The following is a 20,054-nucleotide window of genomic DNA, read 5'->3' as shown; positions in this document are numbered from 1 at the left end:
ATATTATTTTTAGCATTTGAGAAACCTTGTATATCTAGGAAAAAATTTTATTTCAGTTATTTGTAAAAACACTTTTGAATTACCAATAATCACAAATCAAAAGTTAAAACTATGGTCAATATTTAGTTCAGTTTATTTCCTACTATTTTTACATAACACTCTTTAGTGACTTGGTGTGCTTAAAAAGATTTAAGAACAATACAGCAATAAAACAATAAAAGTATACTATTGTGCAACATTTACAAACATACAACAAGCATATCCAATTAAATAACTACTAAATATTTTTACATCCACTGACAAGCTGACCAGTTGGCAACAGATTTTACAGTGGACAGAACAAGCCCTGAACAGTTGCATCTAGGCCATAGTAGTTCATTGACGGGCTCATAGGAGTGGAAGTCCTGACAGCCTAAGGCCCGGGGGACCTCAGAAAGCAATAAACTGTTAAGAGTGGATTCAGCAAGAAGTTGTGAGACACTGACAGATCATAACAGTATGGAGACCCAGCTATGTACTACCAGAAGTGCATCATAAAGAACAGGACAGCTGACTCAGTATAGGTCTTTTAAATAAAAACAATAAACTGTGAAAACAAAAACTTGTTTTTGGTTTTCTTCTTACACCCCAAAGAAAGGTAAGTTAAATCAATGAGTGAACCTTGTAAAGAGTCAACACTTTGACGCGCGTTGGTTAATGCCTTGTGCTCAATGTCGCAAGCATAGCCACTGACTACCAGCAAACCTAAGCTGGAATGATTGACCCTAAACTGCATTTGATAATGGATGAATTCATATTATTGTGTACAAAATACGACTTTAAGAAAAAAGGGTTAAAAATGTATAAATATATAAATATATAATAATTATATAATAATAGAAAATCAAAAGTAAAATGTGGGGCACTGAGGAAAATTTTTAAGTGCATGAAATTAAGGAAAAAGAATGAATAGAATTAAAGCAATGTTAATTCACATAGATAATACATCAGGCTGCAACAGAGAGAATTGAAACAAAACTGAGTGCCATTATGACCAATGCTGCCCATCCTCTCTCTGACACACCAACACTGAGTACTTTTAACCAATGAATTATTCAGAAGAGGTGTGTCAGGAAATGCAAATTGTGCTCCTTTATACCAACAGCAATATGCCTGCATAATGAATCACTGGGACTGGGACTGCCAACTCAGAAGTTTTCTTTCTTTTTAATTTTCTTGTTTTACTGTCATTCTGGTGTGTGTTCAAACCAAAGTGTGTGTGTATTTATTTATTTAAAGAGCTTCTGTAAAAAGCTAAAGCATTTTGAACAAATAAAGTTCTTTCTTTCTTTCTTTCTTTCTTTCTTTCTTTCTTTCTTTCTTTCTTTCTTTCTTTCTTTCTTTCTTTCTTTCTTTCTTTCTTTCTTTCTTTCTTTCTTTCTTTCTTTCTCCATCCATTATCCAACTCGCTATATCCTAACTACAGGGTCACCAGAGTCTGCTGGAGCCAATCCCAGCCAACACAGGGCGTAAGGCAGGAAACAAACCCCGGGCAGGGCGCCAGCCCACTGCAGGGTGTGCACACACACACCCACACACCAAGCACACACTAGGGACAATTTAGGATCGCCAATGCACCTAACCTGCATGTCTTTGGACTGTGGGAGGAAACCGGAGTACCTGGAGGAAACCCACACAGACACGGGAAGAACATGCAAACTCCACGCAGGGAGGACCCGTGAAGAAAATCTGGGTCTCCTAACTGTGAGGCAGCAGCACTTCTTTCTTTCTTTCTTTCTTTCTTTCTTTCTTTCTTTCTTTCTTTCTTTCTTTCTTTCTTTCTTTCTTTCTTTCTTTCTTTCTTTCTTTCTTTGTTATGAACTTTATGTCACAGACACCAGATCTACATTTATCTCTCCATTTTGATTATTCTATTCTATTCTATTCTAAATCATTTCTCAATATAATGTATCTGACTTACAGGGAGATAAGAATACTAAGCATTTCACTTTCTCCAGGCAATTTTCACCACATCCACTATCACTAAGGCTTCTTGGAAGTTTGCTATTTTATCAATTTGTTTTAGTTCTAAAGCGCAACTTGAGTAAAGTGCTAAAATGTTTTGTCTTGGAGCAAAATATCATTTTTTAAAACTAAGCACAGCTCAAGATAAGTTACATTTTGTACCTAGTTATACTGCATAAGAAAGTACAAAAGAAAGCATCTTTCTCTCAATAAGGACATATTTTAACCTGCCATCAAGGGCTGCTCAGATTTACATTATAATGTATCGACCAGTTCAATGCTTGAATCTAATTTCAACATAGATAATATCTTGAATATGAATACTTCCATGAAGAAATCCTAGTCGTGTTATTTTTTTTAATCATTCCAATGCACATCATAATTGGAATTATTACTAAGAAGCTTATTTGAACTGAGTTTTTTTACTGCACTTTAAGGGTCTTCTCAGACTGATGTTTATGCTGTATATAATAGTACTGAATTAAGATATAGAAGGAAAGCAGGGGAGTATAATTCTCTGTTGCCCTGCCACTCCTATTCATCTTATCCATGGTATCACTCATGTCATTCCCTGTCTCTGTTATCCCAATGATAAACGTTGTAAGAAACATGCAAACAAAGAAACAAAGATGTGCAAACAAGACATAATGTTTTAATTTAAGGCAAATAAAAAAAATTATATTATATGATTATTGGGCAAAGAAATTTTAAATTAATAACTGTAAAGGTACCAAAACAGTGTAATTGCAAAGATACAGTGTATTGACATTTCATATTTTAATTAATTGCACTGAAAACTTTTCAAGTAGCAGAAAAAGTCTTACAATAACAAGCAGAACATAGTACATAGCAAAGAGCTTGGTATAATAAAATAAGCTTCCAAACAGTCCTTCAGTATGACTAACTTATCTGCAAACAGAACTGCACCAAAGGGAAATGAAATGAATGAACATGAATTTTTTTGAATGAATTTTAATGCATCTTACATAATCTATATAAAAGGCACGTCTTTATCTCATTCATTTACATTTAGGCAACTTAATAATAACTCTCCAAAGAGACCTAATGTTTAATATTGTTCATAGAAATTCTTGAGGTAAACAAAATCCAGTGCATCCTGGATATCACTAAACAATCTTAAATGAAAAAGTTAGTACTGTACACTTCTATGGCCCATTACCACAGCAACAAAGTGTTGACAAATAGAGAATACAGTCAAGGACATACTACCATTACACTGGCAACTGACTTTGAAATTTCAAACAGTAAGACAAAGGTCTGAAAGAATGGGTTCACTTCATGCGATTTATTTACCACTTATGTTGACATCTGAATTAACTTTTTAAGATAGGACTGAAGAACTGTTAAAAGTGAAGCCACTGGTGAGAAGAGGATCAAGGGACCTGTGCTCAGATGGTAAGTTATTGTCATCAATGGCTTTCAACAACATACATTTCTAGAATGAGCTCATTTTTCCTACAATTGTTCAATATGAGAAACATATTTTCTTAATATTCAATTAGGAATTTATTTCTCAGTATAACAGGTACTAAATATGTTTAGAATAAGTTTCATATTAACATCCAGGTACTAGTAAACACAAAGTCTTAATACTACATTTAATTAAAAAATATGCAGAAACTATGAACTACTTACTCTAGTACAATCTAGCACAGTAAAACAGATATTAAATGTGTTTAGAATAAGTTACATATTAATGTTCACGCATTAGTAAATAGAAATTCATAATACACTATTTAATTACAAATTATTTGCAAACTGTCATCTATTTAACACTGTCCTCTGTCATTTTAACAACATTTTCAATAATATAGTTTTGCTTTTTAATGGGTTTACATGCTTCTACTTTGTTGTAAAGCATAATCCCATGTGATTAATATAATGAGTAAAATAATGTGTAATAAAGTAATATTTACAGTACATGTAAACTATTTTAACATATTATACTGTGTATTCTGCCATACTGTATATAAGAAAGTGGATGGATTGATTCTGTCAAACAGCAGAGCTACAGCTTAGTGTAAAAGAATAAGAAATTTGCATTAGGCAACCATTCACATTTTTGCATCTATAGTATTATTCTGACATTTTTTCAACAGTAAATCCTGAGAAGTGTGAAATGCAAAGACAGCAGTTTGCTAGTTTCACATATCATGTGAATTTAGTTTAGTGTTATATTCTGGATTGCATGAAAGCACTGCAGTATTAACATAAAGAGAAAAGAGTCCAGAAAACATCTGCATGGCAAGACAATAAGGTATGCTATGCTACATACTAATCTATATACTGTAACAGAAGTATGCTCCTGCTTTATTGAAACAACATACATGTACTGATTCAAATATGCCATGGTTTAACATTATTCACCTATTTGTTGTATGTAAATCAGATTTTCTAAACTATTGGTATTATTTTATTTATGTTGTACCATCAAACTATACTACACACTGTGATGCTATACACTAAGGATAGTCAGTTTAAAAACAGAGTCAATAATTTGAATAATATAGAGAATAATTACTCATTTTAGCCAAGTCACTTAACCTTAATCTTTATTCCAGTTGTATAGTTTTTTGCACTTTTATAACACAAAACCAAAAGTGTGCAAACCGTCTGGAATGAATGGTGGCAGATTCTCGGTAGCCTGGGATACAGTTCTTTCATGGCAGATAGTGCAAACAAACCCACTCAGTTCCCCAGAATAAAAATCCATTATCTTGTTAACGGAAAGAACATTCAGAGCATTTTTAAATACAAGAATATTTTCTGCTAGCAATTACTTATGGAAAAAAAAAATAGTCAAGCGAGAACAAGGAATATATTACTAATTAATAATCCTTATGGATTTAATTATACTAAGTATGAACACATTGATTTTTTTGCTTTAAATAAACATATTTTATTAATGCCATAGAAGAACAAATGCCTTATCATGAGTAAATATTATTTTACAGAGGTGAATTTCAGGAAGTGAAATGGCATAAAAAATGTATAACAGAACTAAAATAACTACAGTAAAAGTGAAAGCAATGAACAGTATGCACATAAGCATATACCAATATTAACATATACACATGTTTCACTATGCCTATTATACCACACAGTACTCAAAGCCCTGTTATTTCATTCACCAAGGCAAGGTTAAAAATATATTCATGAATATGAGGCTGCAACAGAAAATTATGTAGAGAAAAAGGCAATTATAGGATTACTGAAACATGCCTAAAATAAAAGCAAATGTCAATACCTGGAAACAGCTCAATTTCTGAGGCACCTTTAATATTGGGAAATATTCGGTTGCATTAGCTTTTGTATGAAAATTAACAGCTTAACTTACCGAGCAGTCTGTCTATTAAATCTTCACAGTGAAGCAGGCAGTAAGCATCCTTAAAAAAAACCTTCTTCTAGTTGTTTTTTTAACCTTTCTAACTAAGCAGAAGACGATACACGCTGAATGCACGCACACATTGAGACACACTTGCACATGCACGCACACACACACGCACTCACACTCCAATCACACTCCTATCCAGCGAATCACAGTCTCAGCTTGTAGATGCTGTAGCGTCACACTTTGCATGGCAGCAGGAGAGACAAATGTAAGCTTTAAGCACAAGGCAGATAGAGATATTCTGCTGTAACTCGGCCTGATGAACGGTGCACAGCCAGCAGCAAATACAGTAATTGGTTCCTTATACACCATAAGAACAGTCCAATAAGCCTAACACCCACCTCCTCCTCCTACACTTCTATTCTAACACTGCTCAGAAACCTCCAAGTTTAAGGTAGCATATGAAAATAAACGAGACCTTTTGAAACATTTTATTTTATTAAAGAAAATGAAGATTACAATTTATTATTCAACATTTTGAAATCATGGACAATATTTTATGGGATTAAAAAATAACAAAAAAATGTTTTCTATGCTTCTGAATGACAAGCAATGAGTATGAGAAATTAACTGTCTTAGTAAGAGCTAAGTATACTTCAGCCACCTCTTTCTTCCTTTTTTCCCCTTGAAAGAAATACAAATTACTCTGTAATTTAATTGCAGAAAGGGTAGAATTAATCTTTGCTGAAATGAATCAGCATAATCATGTCTTCTAACAGGGCTGGTCTTATATTTCATAACATGTACAGTACAGTATAATTTTATATAATAAGAGCATTAAGTTATAAAAACTGAAACATTGTTGTAGAAGTATTATAGCCAGAAGAATATATGTAAAATCAAAAAAAAGAAAAACAGTGACAATGTTAGAAAGGATATACTGTACTGTATATCTATCTACAATCTGAACAGAACAAGGGGGATTACATGACATTTTAATCTCAGTTTATTATTTTTTTATGAACAAATGAATCATGCTTTTGAAGAAATCTGTTGAATACGTTTACAGTGAATACATAGACCCGCACAATATGATGTGTGTTGAAATTTACATATTGCATATCCCATTGACCCACTAATCTGAGAGCCTGCTTTGTAAACACCAGAGCACAAAAGATGCCATTTTTAACTCACTACTATGAGCTTTTCACAGGTCGCAATTCTGTTAGATCACATAAATGACTGCCAAGCAGGGCAGTCTGTGGTTGCTTTAACACAACTGGCACCTCACATGCTCAGTTATTTACTAATGAAGCAGAAAAGAGTTTCATGTAAACCACAAATTAAACAGCATTGGAAACTAATTTTTAATCACTTGCTGTACTATTAAAAATACAAATAACGCCATGATTTGTATTGCACTGAAAAATACTGCATGTAGGCAGCAAATAAGAAACTGCTACCTCACCATGCACTGGAGCTACGGCTCATTTCTTCTTCTATTTTTCTGGGTGAACTTCTCTGTCTGATCCTTTTTTAATTATCCCCTTCTGATTTTACTGTTGTGCCTTTCAACCACATTCCACCACTTCTTTCCAATAGCCTTAAGAAGCCCTAATACCCAATAACTCTCCCGTTTAAAGTAAAAGATCACAAGTATCCAAAAAAACTATAACACGCAAATGTGTGCCATCTTAAAATGGCTTGAGAGAAAGGGATGCTGCCTTTCTTCTCAACTGATGTCAGTTGTTGAAGGGCCACAACAAGGAGGGTGACCAGCCAGGAACATTGCAGTTTTTGGGCAACAGCCCTTCTTTTATTGAGAAATATAGAAATATACATTCAGATATTCACAGATAAAATAATGTCTCCACCTATCCAGACTCTTCAGACAATTAGTTATTGGCACGGAGCCTCCATAGGAGGTCCTGCAAGTGCAAATCAAAAATCTTGCTAAGACAAGACAGTCAATGTACCAGAGACATGGCTGTACTCAAATTTAGGGAAACAGCAGAGTGCCCTATATATGGGCTCCTTCACAAAAAAATGACAAACCATAGTACCTCTATTCAGCAGACTGTTTTACTCGTAGTATCCTTATACATTCCAAGGGATTAGCCTGTTTCTTCTGATTTATCAAATTATTTAATTAACATCACTACATTAAGTATTAAATGAATGATGTGATGGTGCTCAGTTTGAAACGTCAGAATTAAAATACAGTATACTGAATGAAAATTCCTATTTTAACCATCCCTATAACATGTATAAATACCCTACTTATTCTATGCACATTCTGTGCAACACTTGAAGAAAATAGATAAAATAATGCACACTACATTACCAGTGGAATACATCAGCAGAACTAACCCAATATTATTATACTCTTCAGACAACAGCACATTATGTAAATGAGTGAGCCATTAGCTATTTAATTGAGCAGGACATAAACATATTTTACTAGAATGTCCATATAATCAATACATTGTGCGTTGTGATGCCATTTTATCCTAATGTTGTGATCGTGTGGTGGGTTTATCTTTACTAAATGCTGTTTAAATCATTGCTGTACTGAAAGTACGGTTTATCTAAATCAGCGTTAAGACTGTGTCGATTGCTTTCATTGCAGTAATCACAGAAAATGATTTAAGACAGAATATAATAGTTCTGGAAGCTCATTCTCTGGGTGAGTATGTGTCTTTAATCCATGGACTTATAAAGTGAAAGAAAGGCTATGGCCTGTGGTTCTTCAGAGATGTATTTTTGAGTGGAAGAATAAAAGAAGCCAGTAAATGTGACAAGAGAAAACAAATCAGAGACCTTAAAGGTGAAGTCTTATTACTTCAAGATTTTAACTGTGTGGGCGAATGCTAAAATGATCAGTTATATGTAGCAGTGTGCCTAATATACGGTATCTGGGGGGCCAGACATAGATGGTTTCCTGTTCAGTTCTCCAGGAATTACACGGCATTAGAAAACTCTTTTCAGTTTGTAAGCATGTATTCAAGACATGGCCACAAGAAAACTCATACTCAGTTATGAGCAATGATGGACATATAGTCTTTGCATAATTAGACATTGAACTAATTGGTAAATGTTTAAGTTTCCATCATTTGATAACAAGTGTAAGCTATTTATTAAATGAGAAAATGGGCTCAATACTGCAGAAGCGCCATAATAAGTTCAATACAAATAGATTGAAAGGGCTAATATTCAGCCTGGAAGCAATGATATTAAACAGACAAATAGGATTACTGACAAATTATAGGCCCTTCAGCCATTCTCAAATGGTGCTGTGAGGCTTTCTGTATAATCTTCTTAATTTCTTGGCTGGGTGTTGACATCACTGATAAGTTTGATTTATTCGGGGGCAGGTCAAGTTTTTTATTATAATAATCTTTTTCCAAATTGACACTGTTATGTAGCTGTTGAAACCATTCTTAGAAAAGCACTCATGCAAAGTGTACGATTGAATATTTGATTTGTTAATAAAAAGTTCAATTCAGATTGTGTTACTTTTATCTTACAAAGAGAATATTACAAAGTCTAAAAGTTAACTATGTTTCCAGTTTCATCTTTGGAAATATTACAAAAGATTCTATTTACAAATTAGAGTCATCTAATAACCATGAAAAGGAGGCTAAATTTAGATCTGAATGCTCAGATATTTTTTAAATAAGGCATTTATAACAACAATCTTATTTGAACAAATACATTTTTTCCTTTATTAGAAACCTGACTGTTTCAATACAGTAAGTCATCAAGACAGAGGAGTGGATGTGTTTCATTGAAAAATGGTTTAGCGTAATCCACATTCTGCAAAGGAATTCTTGTCACTCGAACTAATTAAAGCACTTCTAGTATCTCTAAGGACCATATTCCACTTTTCTGCAGTAATATATTTCCTCTGTAACCTCCAATCTTTTATTCACATAAGAACTGTCTGAATTTCTACAGTGTGTTTGGTAACATGACAGAACATTATTTATGCAAAAGTTTCAACAGCTGTATTGATGATTATTATTTTAAGACTAAGGGATGTTAGATTTTGAGTTTATACAGCATGAACTGGAATATATGGGTTTAAAGATCACACAAACTTGACTCGGTAATTATGCACAGGACAGACATTAGTAGGTCTGATATTTGGGAAGTTACTTTGTCAATGCTTCTTTTGTATATTATTATATATAGTACAAAGTAAAGCAGAGTTCAAATGATACAGCTGCAAAGAGAAAAGTTCTAGTCATCTCAACACAGAAGCACCATTAATGAAACCTGCCACTGATTTGAAGGTGTCTTTTAATATTCACATTCTTTTTCACATGAGGCTTTCTTTTAATAGTAAAATCTATGAGTGCAGTATAATTAATTGGTATAGTCGTAAAATTGCTTTAATATTATGACTGTGTTTGAAAGATGCTTGCTGGTCTTTGGGAACCTGTATTAAGGAGCTTAAAATTCATTAGCGTGCTGCAGGGTTCAGTAGAAATAAACCAATCAGATGTGTATGATTCATTTTACCAACCAATTTCTTCTACATAAAATTTAGAATCAGTTTCAAGTCAGTCTACCTTCTGAAATTATAAAATAGTAATTCAAAGCAGTAGGTATATATTCCAAATTCTACATGATAGAAACACATTTTTAAAGCTGAAGGCACACCTGAATAATCAATTTGCAAATGTCAATTTAGATTTTCCTAAAATATTGATATAAATTTTTAGGAGAATGAACTGTACCTTTGATGGATGTATGCATGCAACTAACCTTTCTGTGAACATGCACTCCACAGCAGAATCATGGTATATCCTCTTCTGAATTCACTTCCAGGACTAGAATGGTCCAAAAGTACTGTACTACAGTATATACCTTAAAATACAAACTAGATAAACAAAACGTAACTAATTCTAAAAACACCACTAATTCAAAAAGCAATTTTCTGTGAACCTTATCTTGTGTGGTAATCTTAGAAAGCTGCCTGCATCACATAAATAAATAAATCAATATTTCACATAAGAATTTCTAAGAGATGTAACAAGAAAAACAACTTTGTTTAACCTGACTTTGATATGACAGTCTGATCTTCAGACAGTCTTCTGCAGAGAGGAAAGAAACATTCTTTATTCTCTTGTCTCTCAGATAAAAAAAAGAAAAAAAAAACAACAATAGTAACAGCAACTAACCCGTTCTCCATCCTTTGCCCTTCTTCTCCACTTCATTTTGTGCTATCCCTTGCCAAAAAGGTCTTATCCAGAAACGATCCTGACTCCAAATTTCAGTTATTTAAAGTAAAGAAAATAAGGTTACATCCATGGTTTGAAACAGATGAGTCAGACACTCATGAGCCACTGACTGCATTGGAGACTTAGAAAAAAGTAAAAGGATCTTACAGGTAACCCTGGAAGAAATTAAATATGCTGTTCTCAAACCTTTGCTAGGCATATTTCAATGATCCTTTCTGACAGGAGAAGTACTTGGTGACTGGAAATCTGCAAATACAAACTAGCTAACTGAAACTTGACTAAAGCACCACTAATCCTAGATGTGATTTTCCGTGAACTTTCTCTTGCGTGGAAATCCTAGCAAGCTGCCTGTATCACTTCATTAAACAACTAACTAACTAAAGTAATATTTTCCATAAATATTTACTGTACAAGCATTGTAAGAAATGCAAAACATCTCTGTTTAACCTGATTTCTGCATAACAGTCTGAACTTCAATCTTCTGCAGCTATTAAAGAAACATATTTGAGCTATAACATGGTGAGTTTCTTTCATTTGTACTTCCTCGGACTCTCTCAGAAAAAAAAAATTAAAGTACTTGATTTTGTGCTTTTCCTCACCGAAAAGGTTTCTATGGAAGCTAATTTCCGCCAAAATAATAAAAAAAAAACTTATTGTATTATTTTGCAAAAGAATTATGTTTTTTGCAATAATTATTGCATTATTTTGCCAAAGTATTGTGTTATTTTGCAAAAGTATTGTGTCATTACTTCACCAAAGTATTTTGTTATTTCATTGTTCAGGCGCCTGCTCAGAGCATCCAGTGATGACTAGTGAGGGATGAACAAGTGAACAAAAGCCATAGGTATACATTTAACCATGCATGTGCACTGGTGTTATTTTAATCAGCACAGTTTAGGGCCACAGGGAGCCAGTGATTATCACAGCAGCACTGGGTGTAAGGAAAGGTGTAAGGTAACATTGGGCATGTGTGTGGAGGGAGAGGTTAAGACAGCATGTAGCTTTCAATCAAGAAAGAATAACTGTACACAAGTTGTATGAATACATTTAATTTTAACAAGATTCAAATTTATAATTATTAACATAGGTAGTGTGGTAGCACACAGCTAACATTCCTGACTTGTGGTACCATGGTCTGTATGTGGTTTGCGTGTTTTCCCCATGCTTGTCAGTTACCAGCAGCTGCAGGCAAGATTCTTGCATTTTAGAAATATGACATTAATACTTCTCATTGACAAAAGACCTTCATGTGCTGTAAAGTAAATAACATCTATTCCCTTTTTCTATCCCCAACATGAGCCCCTGAACATTCATGGTATGAATACTAGCTGCTGCACCACTGGATCAGACTGCTTCAAAATATCTACAAGTAGCTGAAGCCCGCCGTAGCATACGGCGGTGTAAGAATAAGAACGGAAAATGGTGAGAAAGGAATTCAGAAATCAAGAAGAAATTACTTCTTGAAAGACGCAGTTGTGAATAGGTGTTTTGGTGGAGACGACAGATAATGAGTTGAAAGATCTACTCGTACTACAATATCAGACGACAGATAATGAGTTGAAAGATCAACTCGTACTACAATATCAGGTCTGTGCTCTGGTCTTTGGGTATCCGACAGTGCATGCAGAATTTCCGGCCAAGCAGGATTACATGTGAAAGTGATAAATAAATCAGGCTTTCCGAATTTATGTACTATGGCCATGGCATCCTGATAGTTTTGTTGCATGTATCTTGGACTTCTTGGAAATGTGGACGGTAATATGATTATTTGCCTAAACGTACGTTGCTATTTTCAACGTGTGCTTGCAGTGTGTCTTTTTTATTGTTCCACGTGCAGATCTTGTTGATGTAATCTGAGATAGTTGAGACGCGCACCCTCTGCTTTAACATACGCATCTACGATGTACTGTTGGAATAGTTTGCCGCTGGAGTGCAAAATACTAAATGTATTCCTCATTGCTAATCTGTACACGTAAAATTGCCATTGAGTAAGCCTTATTCGCTTGGCGGTTCTTTTATCGGGAACATGTTGTAAATCTTTGTGCCAGCCAATGTCTCCGTAAGGGAATAAAAGTGGGCAAACTATAGGATCGCAATGCATATTGAGCGTGTTTACAGGAGTTGCCTATAGGACAGATGCAAATGTCCCTTTTGGCAGGCAGTTCACCATCTTCTCTGACGAAAATCGCTGCAACATCGGTGTGACATGTCGGGGCATTGTATCGTCGTAAATCCTGCCTAGGGTTTTCCTTGAAAACCATTCGTACAGATGCTGTTGGATTGGACTGAGTGATTTCATGCATGTGTTTGTATGATTTAGCAAAGGGGATGATGGTTCTGAGCATGGAATCTAGCTGGAGAAGTACATTTTTGCTGCATGCAGAGTTTGCTTTATTTTGTAAGCGTACTTCAGTAGCTTGCACTTTGTCAAAAACATACAACTGTCCATATCCTGGAGAGGGAGAAATGTTAGCGTATAGTGGAGAGATTTGGTGATAAATTTGCCTGTGTATTTTAAAACAGTATGGTCCGTGGCCACGAGGTTGAGTTATCTGTGTACCCATGGAAGCAAACGCTAGAGAAGAGCTATATTCTCGAATGTGTTCTCGATAATTTTTAGCTTCTGATGTTTGCTGTTTAAGAAGCTGTTGTAAAGACACAGGTGGCTCCTTCAAAGGTGGTAAAGCTACTTTACCGTTGTGGCAGCGCCTCAAGTACTTGTTGGATGTATTACGCTCAGCAGGCCAGTATAGTGCATGACAGTGTTTGCACTGCTGGTCTGGAGTCCCAATGGTGTACTCTTGGACAGGAAGAAAGGAATTAGGTGAAGAAGTACCTGTAGTAACGGGAAGAGGATTGTGTATATTTCTGCTGAGACTGTATTGCTTTGGAAACGTTGCTTTGCAGATGTCACGTTGCAAGAGTTGTGAATGAGTTTTGTTGTGTTTAGTCAGACAATCCTGTATAGTGAACTTCTTGCATTTCTGGCACTCATATAGTTGTTAGGAAGAATGCCTTTTCTTGTGTTTAGCAAGTGAGGTTCGCGTTTGAAAAGTTTTGTTGCAGGAATCGCACTGGAAGAATGTGGGGAAGGGTTTGACGAATAGGAATCGAGAAATGCTGTGTCGGCTGCGTGTGGGCGGGACCAGTTTTGAAGAGGAGCCACAGGCAGCATGGGGAAGGGTTTGGAAGAGGACGAATAGGAATCGAGAAATGCCGTGTTGGCTGCGTGAAAGTGGGACCGGTTTTGAAGTGGAAGCAGGACGAACCAGAAGAGAAATATATATAAGAGATGAATAGATTAAAACTAAACATATACTTTAATTATAGGTTTCTGTTAGTGGATTGCATGCACCACACTCTTTTATACTTGGCTACGCGATTATACCCTACAAAAGACTGGTGTATCATCAACCACAACATTTTCTGCCTTACACCCGTACAAAACCTAGCAGCATGAGTCAGGAATGCAAGCTCAGCACTGCCACTCTGCATATGTTAAAACATGTGTACCAAACTTACTAAACTTTAGTCTGAGTAAAATTAAAGGTATGCCTATAACTTTTGTTCAGTTAATGTCTCCGGATTGTAAGCTACATACTTTCTTCACCTATCTCTTTACATGCATGTCGAATATTACCGGCAGCAGCAGGTTGCTTCTTGCTTTATACTGTGCTGCTGTGATGATCACTGGCTTCCCCAGGTCAGTTTTAGTCACTTGATTGCAAGTATGCACATCCTTAATTTATTTCTCATTAGCCATCAAAGGAACAGGATGTCCAGAGCACATGCATGCAAAATGATACTGATCACACCAGCCAGTACCTTATGAATAGCAACACAATACTTTTGTGAAATAACACAATAATTATTGTGAAATAATACAATACATAAAATTTAAAAACCATAATCATCCATCCATCCATCCATCCATTTTCCAACCCGCTGAATCCGAACACAGGGTCACGGGGGTCTGCTGGAGCCAATCCCAGCCAACACAGGGCACAAGGCAGGGAACCAATCCTGGGCAGGGTGCCAACCCACCGCAGAACCATAATCATTTTGAAAAATAATAAATTAAATAAAACAAGGTTACATCTGTGTTTTAAAATGTAAAAGTCAGACATTCTTGAGCCGCAGTCTGCACTGAAGACTTAGAAAAGCATAAAGTCTGATGGGATCTTATCAGTAAACCTGGAGGAAATGAAATATACTATTTCTGAGCATTTACTAAGTATATTTTAATAATGACTAGAAATCGTCAAATGTGAATTTAGTCCCAAATAAGATAAACACAATGGATCCCAGCAATTAATTCTAAACATTACTTACAGTATATCCCCTTTAAGTATATGTGAACAATAATCAGAAATTAATTAGAAGACAATGAAAATAATACTATAAATAACAGCTACGACCTATCTATCAGAAGAAGACTTTGATAAAATAAAAACAGTCATATGGAGCACTAAACAAATCCAAAACATCTTAACGATCTTGTCTTCTTGCATTACACTAACAATGCATTATATTAATAGAACAGCAAGGATGTACAATGAATAATAGCACTGCAGAATCACAATGCCAGGAGAATGAGTTTCAATCCTGGCCTAGATATTGATGTATAGAGTTTGTAGGTGTGTACAGTTTGTATGCTCTTCTCTTTTTTTGAGGAGTTTGTCAATGGATAAATACACAGACATGTGTGACAGGATAATGTGGTGTTTAAATTGACAATATGTAAGTGAGTGTGGATCGGTCTTTGAGTGTCAAGGATTGGATCAAAACTATGCACTTTCATCACTCATTGTGGGGAAACTCAAGCCTACATCAACAAGCACTGGGTGTCAATCCATTGCAGGGAGAACACACTCATACACAAATGCACACACAACAAGGCCCAATTTAGCAGTGCCATGTTCACCTAACCTGCATGTCTTTGGACTGTGGGAGGAAACTGTAGCACCCAGAGGAAACTCCATTTAGGAAGCCTCTTAATGCAGGTGGTGGGACTCTGACACCTCATCCCACTTTCTAAAACAATCAATGACCATTAGCACATCGAGATTTGCAGCATCTAAAGTGGGACAGGGAAACGATAATGTCCTAAGCCACCTATTCCATAAGAGCTTCTGTCTGTAGGGACTGAAGAGGAACATTCAATTGAGGTGCTGGGCTCTTTGAAGAGTTGCTGTTGTCACAGAAGAGAACAATTAGGTCCATATCCACCTTGCAGCCCTTAATTGTTGAAAACCTGCAGTTTACAGTATGCTATAATTTTTACTCTTTATCTAGCACACAGCTGATGCTATGAATTTTTGGATGAAATCCACAAAGTCGCAAATGATCACCTAAATATTAAGAATTTTAACCAAATATGTTTGAATTAAATTTAATGTACTGTATACTTTGTTTTCACCAATCTTGTTATAACCACAATTCTGACAAAGCTTTATCGTATAATTTTGGAGCCATTAATGAAATGCATATTATACAGTATAATGTGCGTAATGTTTCCAGAGATTTACTAAAGCAATGGGCATATACAGCTGCCTTTAAAACATAGCATAACATAATATTCATTTAATGCAGTTAAGCGTTGGATGGGGCTGGAGATTATCCTGGCAACACTGAGCACAAAGACAGGAAACAGCCCTGTATATGGTGCCATGCTGATAAAGGGCATATTCCTGCACACATCCATACTCATGCTCACACCAAGCCAACTTAGAAATCGCAGTTAAACTGCATATGTTTGGGTATGTCTAACAAAAACTGAGAGTTTGCAGAGAAAAAGCCATTCAGACAATAACCTGGTGCACAATTTCAACCCAGAACACTATATACGTGAGACAGTAGTGCTAATCAGTGTGCTGCCCAGCAGCCGATAAGTTATTAGGTATTATGTGGCATATAATAGACTGCTGTCTTAATCATAATTTTAATGAACTGTTGTTATATAGTTTGCAGTGCACTGGTGTGTTCTGGGCTCCGCCCCCTGCTCGCTTCACTCGCCTACCCCCAGCGTTTTGAACCCGTGCCCGCTGGGCAGCCATAGTTTCAGACACGCGTTTTAGGAGCTTGCATTGTTTTGAACCCGTGCTTGCCCTGCTTTTGCGGTTTGAGACGCGCGTTGTAGGCTACATCCGTTAGTTGAGCTCGTTCGGTTTGAACCCGTGCCTGCTTTGCCTCTGCAGTTTCAGACGGTGGATAGGAAGTAAAGAACGCATTGTATGGTAAATCACAAAGATTTATTGGAATATCTGTTTATATACAATATTTGTAGTAAAGATGGTTTGTTGTTCTTGAATGAGTTTTCCTTGGTATTGGAGTATTTATAACTTTAACTTTAATGTCAGATGAACGCCGAACTCATGAGAAGGCTACATAAAGTTGTCCATGTCCAAATACGCGCTCAGAGAGGTATATGCCAACTTTGTCCATGGTCTGTGTTTGAGATTTGTTGATTGTCATGGCAGATGCAGGTTTACTGGGAAATTGGCATCGCCTAAGTGTAAATGGCAATTCAAGGGCAGAACTTGTAAGGTCAATTCTAGGAATTAAAACAGTATTGTCAGTATGTGATCCTGTAAGTATTTTTGCTTCAATAACATTGTTTGTCATGGTGTTGATGATTAAACGTGTGCCGTTGCATAAACCCTGTTTAGTATTAAGGTTTCTTAATAGCATGACAATTGTTCCGATTTTAAGGTTAAGATTGTGTTGTGGTAATCCGGCTGGGTGAATAGTGTCCAGATATTGTAAAGGGAAATTAAGATGTTCAATGTCGTCTTCAGAATCAATTTTGTCAGTACTTAGAAAGAGGCGGCTTTCTCCAGGAAGTAATGCAATGACTCGGTTATTTATGTGATCAACATTAATATTCTTTGGACATAATATAGCCCGTCGCGTTAACAGTGGTATCTGGTGTATTGTTTTGGAGGCGTGAGCGCAACTCCATTAGTTCTTCCTTGTTTAGCGTTAGTAATATGGATAATGGAGTGCACTTACCGTTAATACGTAGCATTTTCTGTGGTTGAATTGTTAATAATGTATGACTGTAATGTGATGATTCACTTATGCTGTATAGTCTTCACGTGTGAGGATGACGAACCTTTAATACGGAGTGTTCGTTTATTCTCATTATCCATCAGGTGTTGTGCCTGTGTCTTGTGTGGTTGCACTGTTAATATTGTATCACTGTAATGTGATTCAAATATGTTGTGAAGTCCGTATTTGTGGGGTTTCTGTACTATATCGTGTTTTTGCTTGCGAGTTATTAGAGGTGCGTGGATCATGCATGTGTAGTGTGTTTGCGTACTATCTGGCGCTTTCCGTACTCCAATTGATTTGTGACCCTTTCTGGACTCCGTAGTCTGTCCCGTTTTACTTTGGGGTGGCGTATCATGTCGGGTTTGATTTGTGAACCTTTCTCGACTCCATATTCTGTCCCGTTCTACTCTGGGGTGGGGCGCTGACTCCTGTTGTTTGTGTGATTGTATCACTGTAATGTGATTCAAATATGTTGTGGAGTCCGTATTTGTTGGGTTTCTGTACTATATCGTGTTTTTGCTTGCGGGTCATTAGAGGTGCGTGGATCAAGCTGTGTAGTGTGTTTGCGTACTATCTTGCGGTTTCCGTACTCCAATTGATTTGTGACCCTTTCTGGACTCCGTAGTCTGTCCCGTTTTACTCTGGGGTGGCGTATTATGTCGGGTTTGATTTGTGAACCTTTCTCGACTCCGTATTCTGTCCCGTTTTACACTGGGGTTGGGCGCTGACTCCTGTTGTTTGTGTGGTTATGTTGTTCGTAGTCTCCATGGACTTCGTAGTCTGTGGGGGGGTTTGTGTGGCACACCAAGCAGCACATTATTCCTAACTTCACTCAGCAGTAGTGCCACGCACAATATGGTAGTGACGCCTGCACCCTAACTACGCATTAGTGCCACTCACAATATGGCGGCAACGCCTGCTCCTTCCGTATTATGTCGGGTTTCACCATGCTGTGTAGGGGCCTTTGCCTTTCGTACTTTCCCGCGCCTTCCGATGCGCGATGTAGGCGCCTGCACCTTCCGGGTCTGCCTCCGCTGTGTGGTGTGGACGTTTAACTGTCGTTGTTTCCACCTTTATATTCTGTCCCTCGCTGTGCATGTGTTTCGTGCCTAGGTTTTTTTGAAGCTGTTGCATTCCAGTTTTCATCATCTGTAACCTGCTCTCCATGTGTTTGGCCCCGTTCTTTAACCTCTTTATGACGTTTTACTTTGTTTCCTACTCTGTCTTTTATTTCTGACCTCGCTTTATCCTGCTTGCGGCATGTCAGACGGTTCATAGTCTCTCCCGTTTTGCTCTGGGGCGGGGGGGCTTTGTGTGGCGCCTGCGCACGTTCGTAGTCTCTCCCGTTTCACTCTGGGGAGGGGGGCTTTGTGTGGTGCCTGCGCACTATGTCTCCTGCGTCCATGGGCAGGTCCCTGCGTCCATATCCGGTTTACCATTCTCATTTAGTAATATGGATGCCAGGATAGAATAAACTACCTACACAACACCAAATTGCATTAAAGGGTTTGACATTGTTTTGTTTTGTTCTGTTGGTATACAGGCTATAGTATTAATCAGTGAGACATAGTTTTTCCTTCAGTACTTTGTGTCTTTTCTTTATTCAGTCATTTATGCCACTTAATAGAGATACGTATGTGCATTTTGCTACAAAGTAGTTTTTACAATTTTTTCTTTGGCTGTGTCACCATGCTTGGCAGTGATAGCAGCAGTAGGGTTAGCAAAAATGAAGGCCATTTCATATGAGCTTAAAGAGCCTTTATACTATGGGCAGTGAATCTGCCTGAAAATTCATGAGTTACCACAGCTCTAGTCACCTCCGGTTGATTAATTGGGACAGTGAGAGAATGAGAAAAGAGAAACACTATGGAGGGTACTAAACCATGGTAGAAGGGCACAGGAAAAGTTTGCAAATGTGCACTTATGTTACAATTCTCCTCTCAGCTGCTTGGGTCAGTCTAAGTTTCTCCCAGCTAAGAAGGTTTAGTTGAATCCAGTAACAATTCACTGTATATGTGGAATTTAAACATTTTGTCCATGTCTGAGCTTTTCTTACAATTACTCTGACTTTTCTTCAACAACTTGTGCTTGAAATTGATTTTTCTGAACTGGCTTGAGGTTGAGGTTGATGGTGGAGATGTAAAGGAGTGGGCCAGGACAGATTCTGTTTGACTGAGATTCTGAATTAGGTTTAATGACAGTAATATAACTTAAATCTTACACACCCAATCTGACGCTGTTCGTTTTCAAATAATATTGCATTAGTGCGATGGTGTTTTCTGATTGGTACTATACAGATCATAAAATGATTTCTTCAAAATGTCACATATATTTGTCTCTTTCTTTTTTTCCTCGCTGCTGCGTTGACATCATGGACCAGAAGGCATGAGCTTATTCAG

The 20,054-nt window shown here is 36.7% G+C and overlaps 1 protein-coding gene across 37 annotated transcripts in view; it reads right to left on the bottom strand.

Annotated features, from left to right (window-relative positions):
• dlg2 (discs, large homolog 2 (Drosophila)) overlaps positions 1-20,054 on the bottom strand; it is a 1,641,316-nt gene that overhangs the window by 179,237 nt on the left and 1,442,025 nt on the right. The window contains exon 1 of one of the 37 annotated variants that reach the window (XM_051926981.1): positions 5,363-5,564. The exons of the other annotated variants lie outside the window; for them this stretch is intronic. The gene's annotated coding sequence lies outside the window, so the exon portion shown is untranslated. Of the gene's footprint in view, positions 1-5,362; positions 5,565-20,054 lie in introns of those variants that run through there. 37 annotated transcript variants of the gene reach the window in all.

Source organism: Erpetoichthys calabaricus, chromosome 4 (genome assembly GCF_900747795.2).
Source record: "Erpetoichthys calabaricus chromosome 4, fErpCal1.3, whole genome shotgun sequence".
Lineage (NCBI taxonomy): Eukaryota > Metazoa > Chordata > Cladistia > Polypteriformes > Polypteridae > Erpetoichthys > Erpetoichthys calabaricus.
This window is presented reverse-complemented; position numbering and strand designations above follow the sequence as displayed.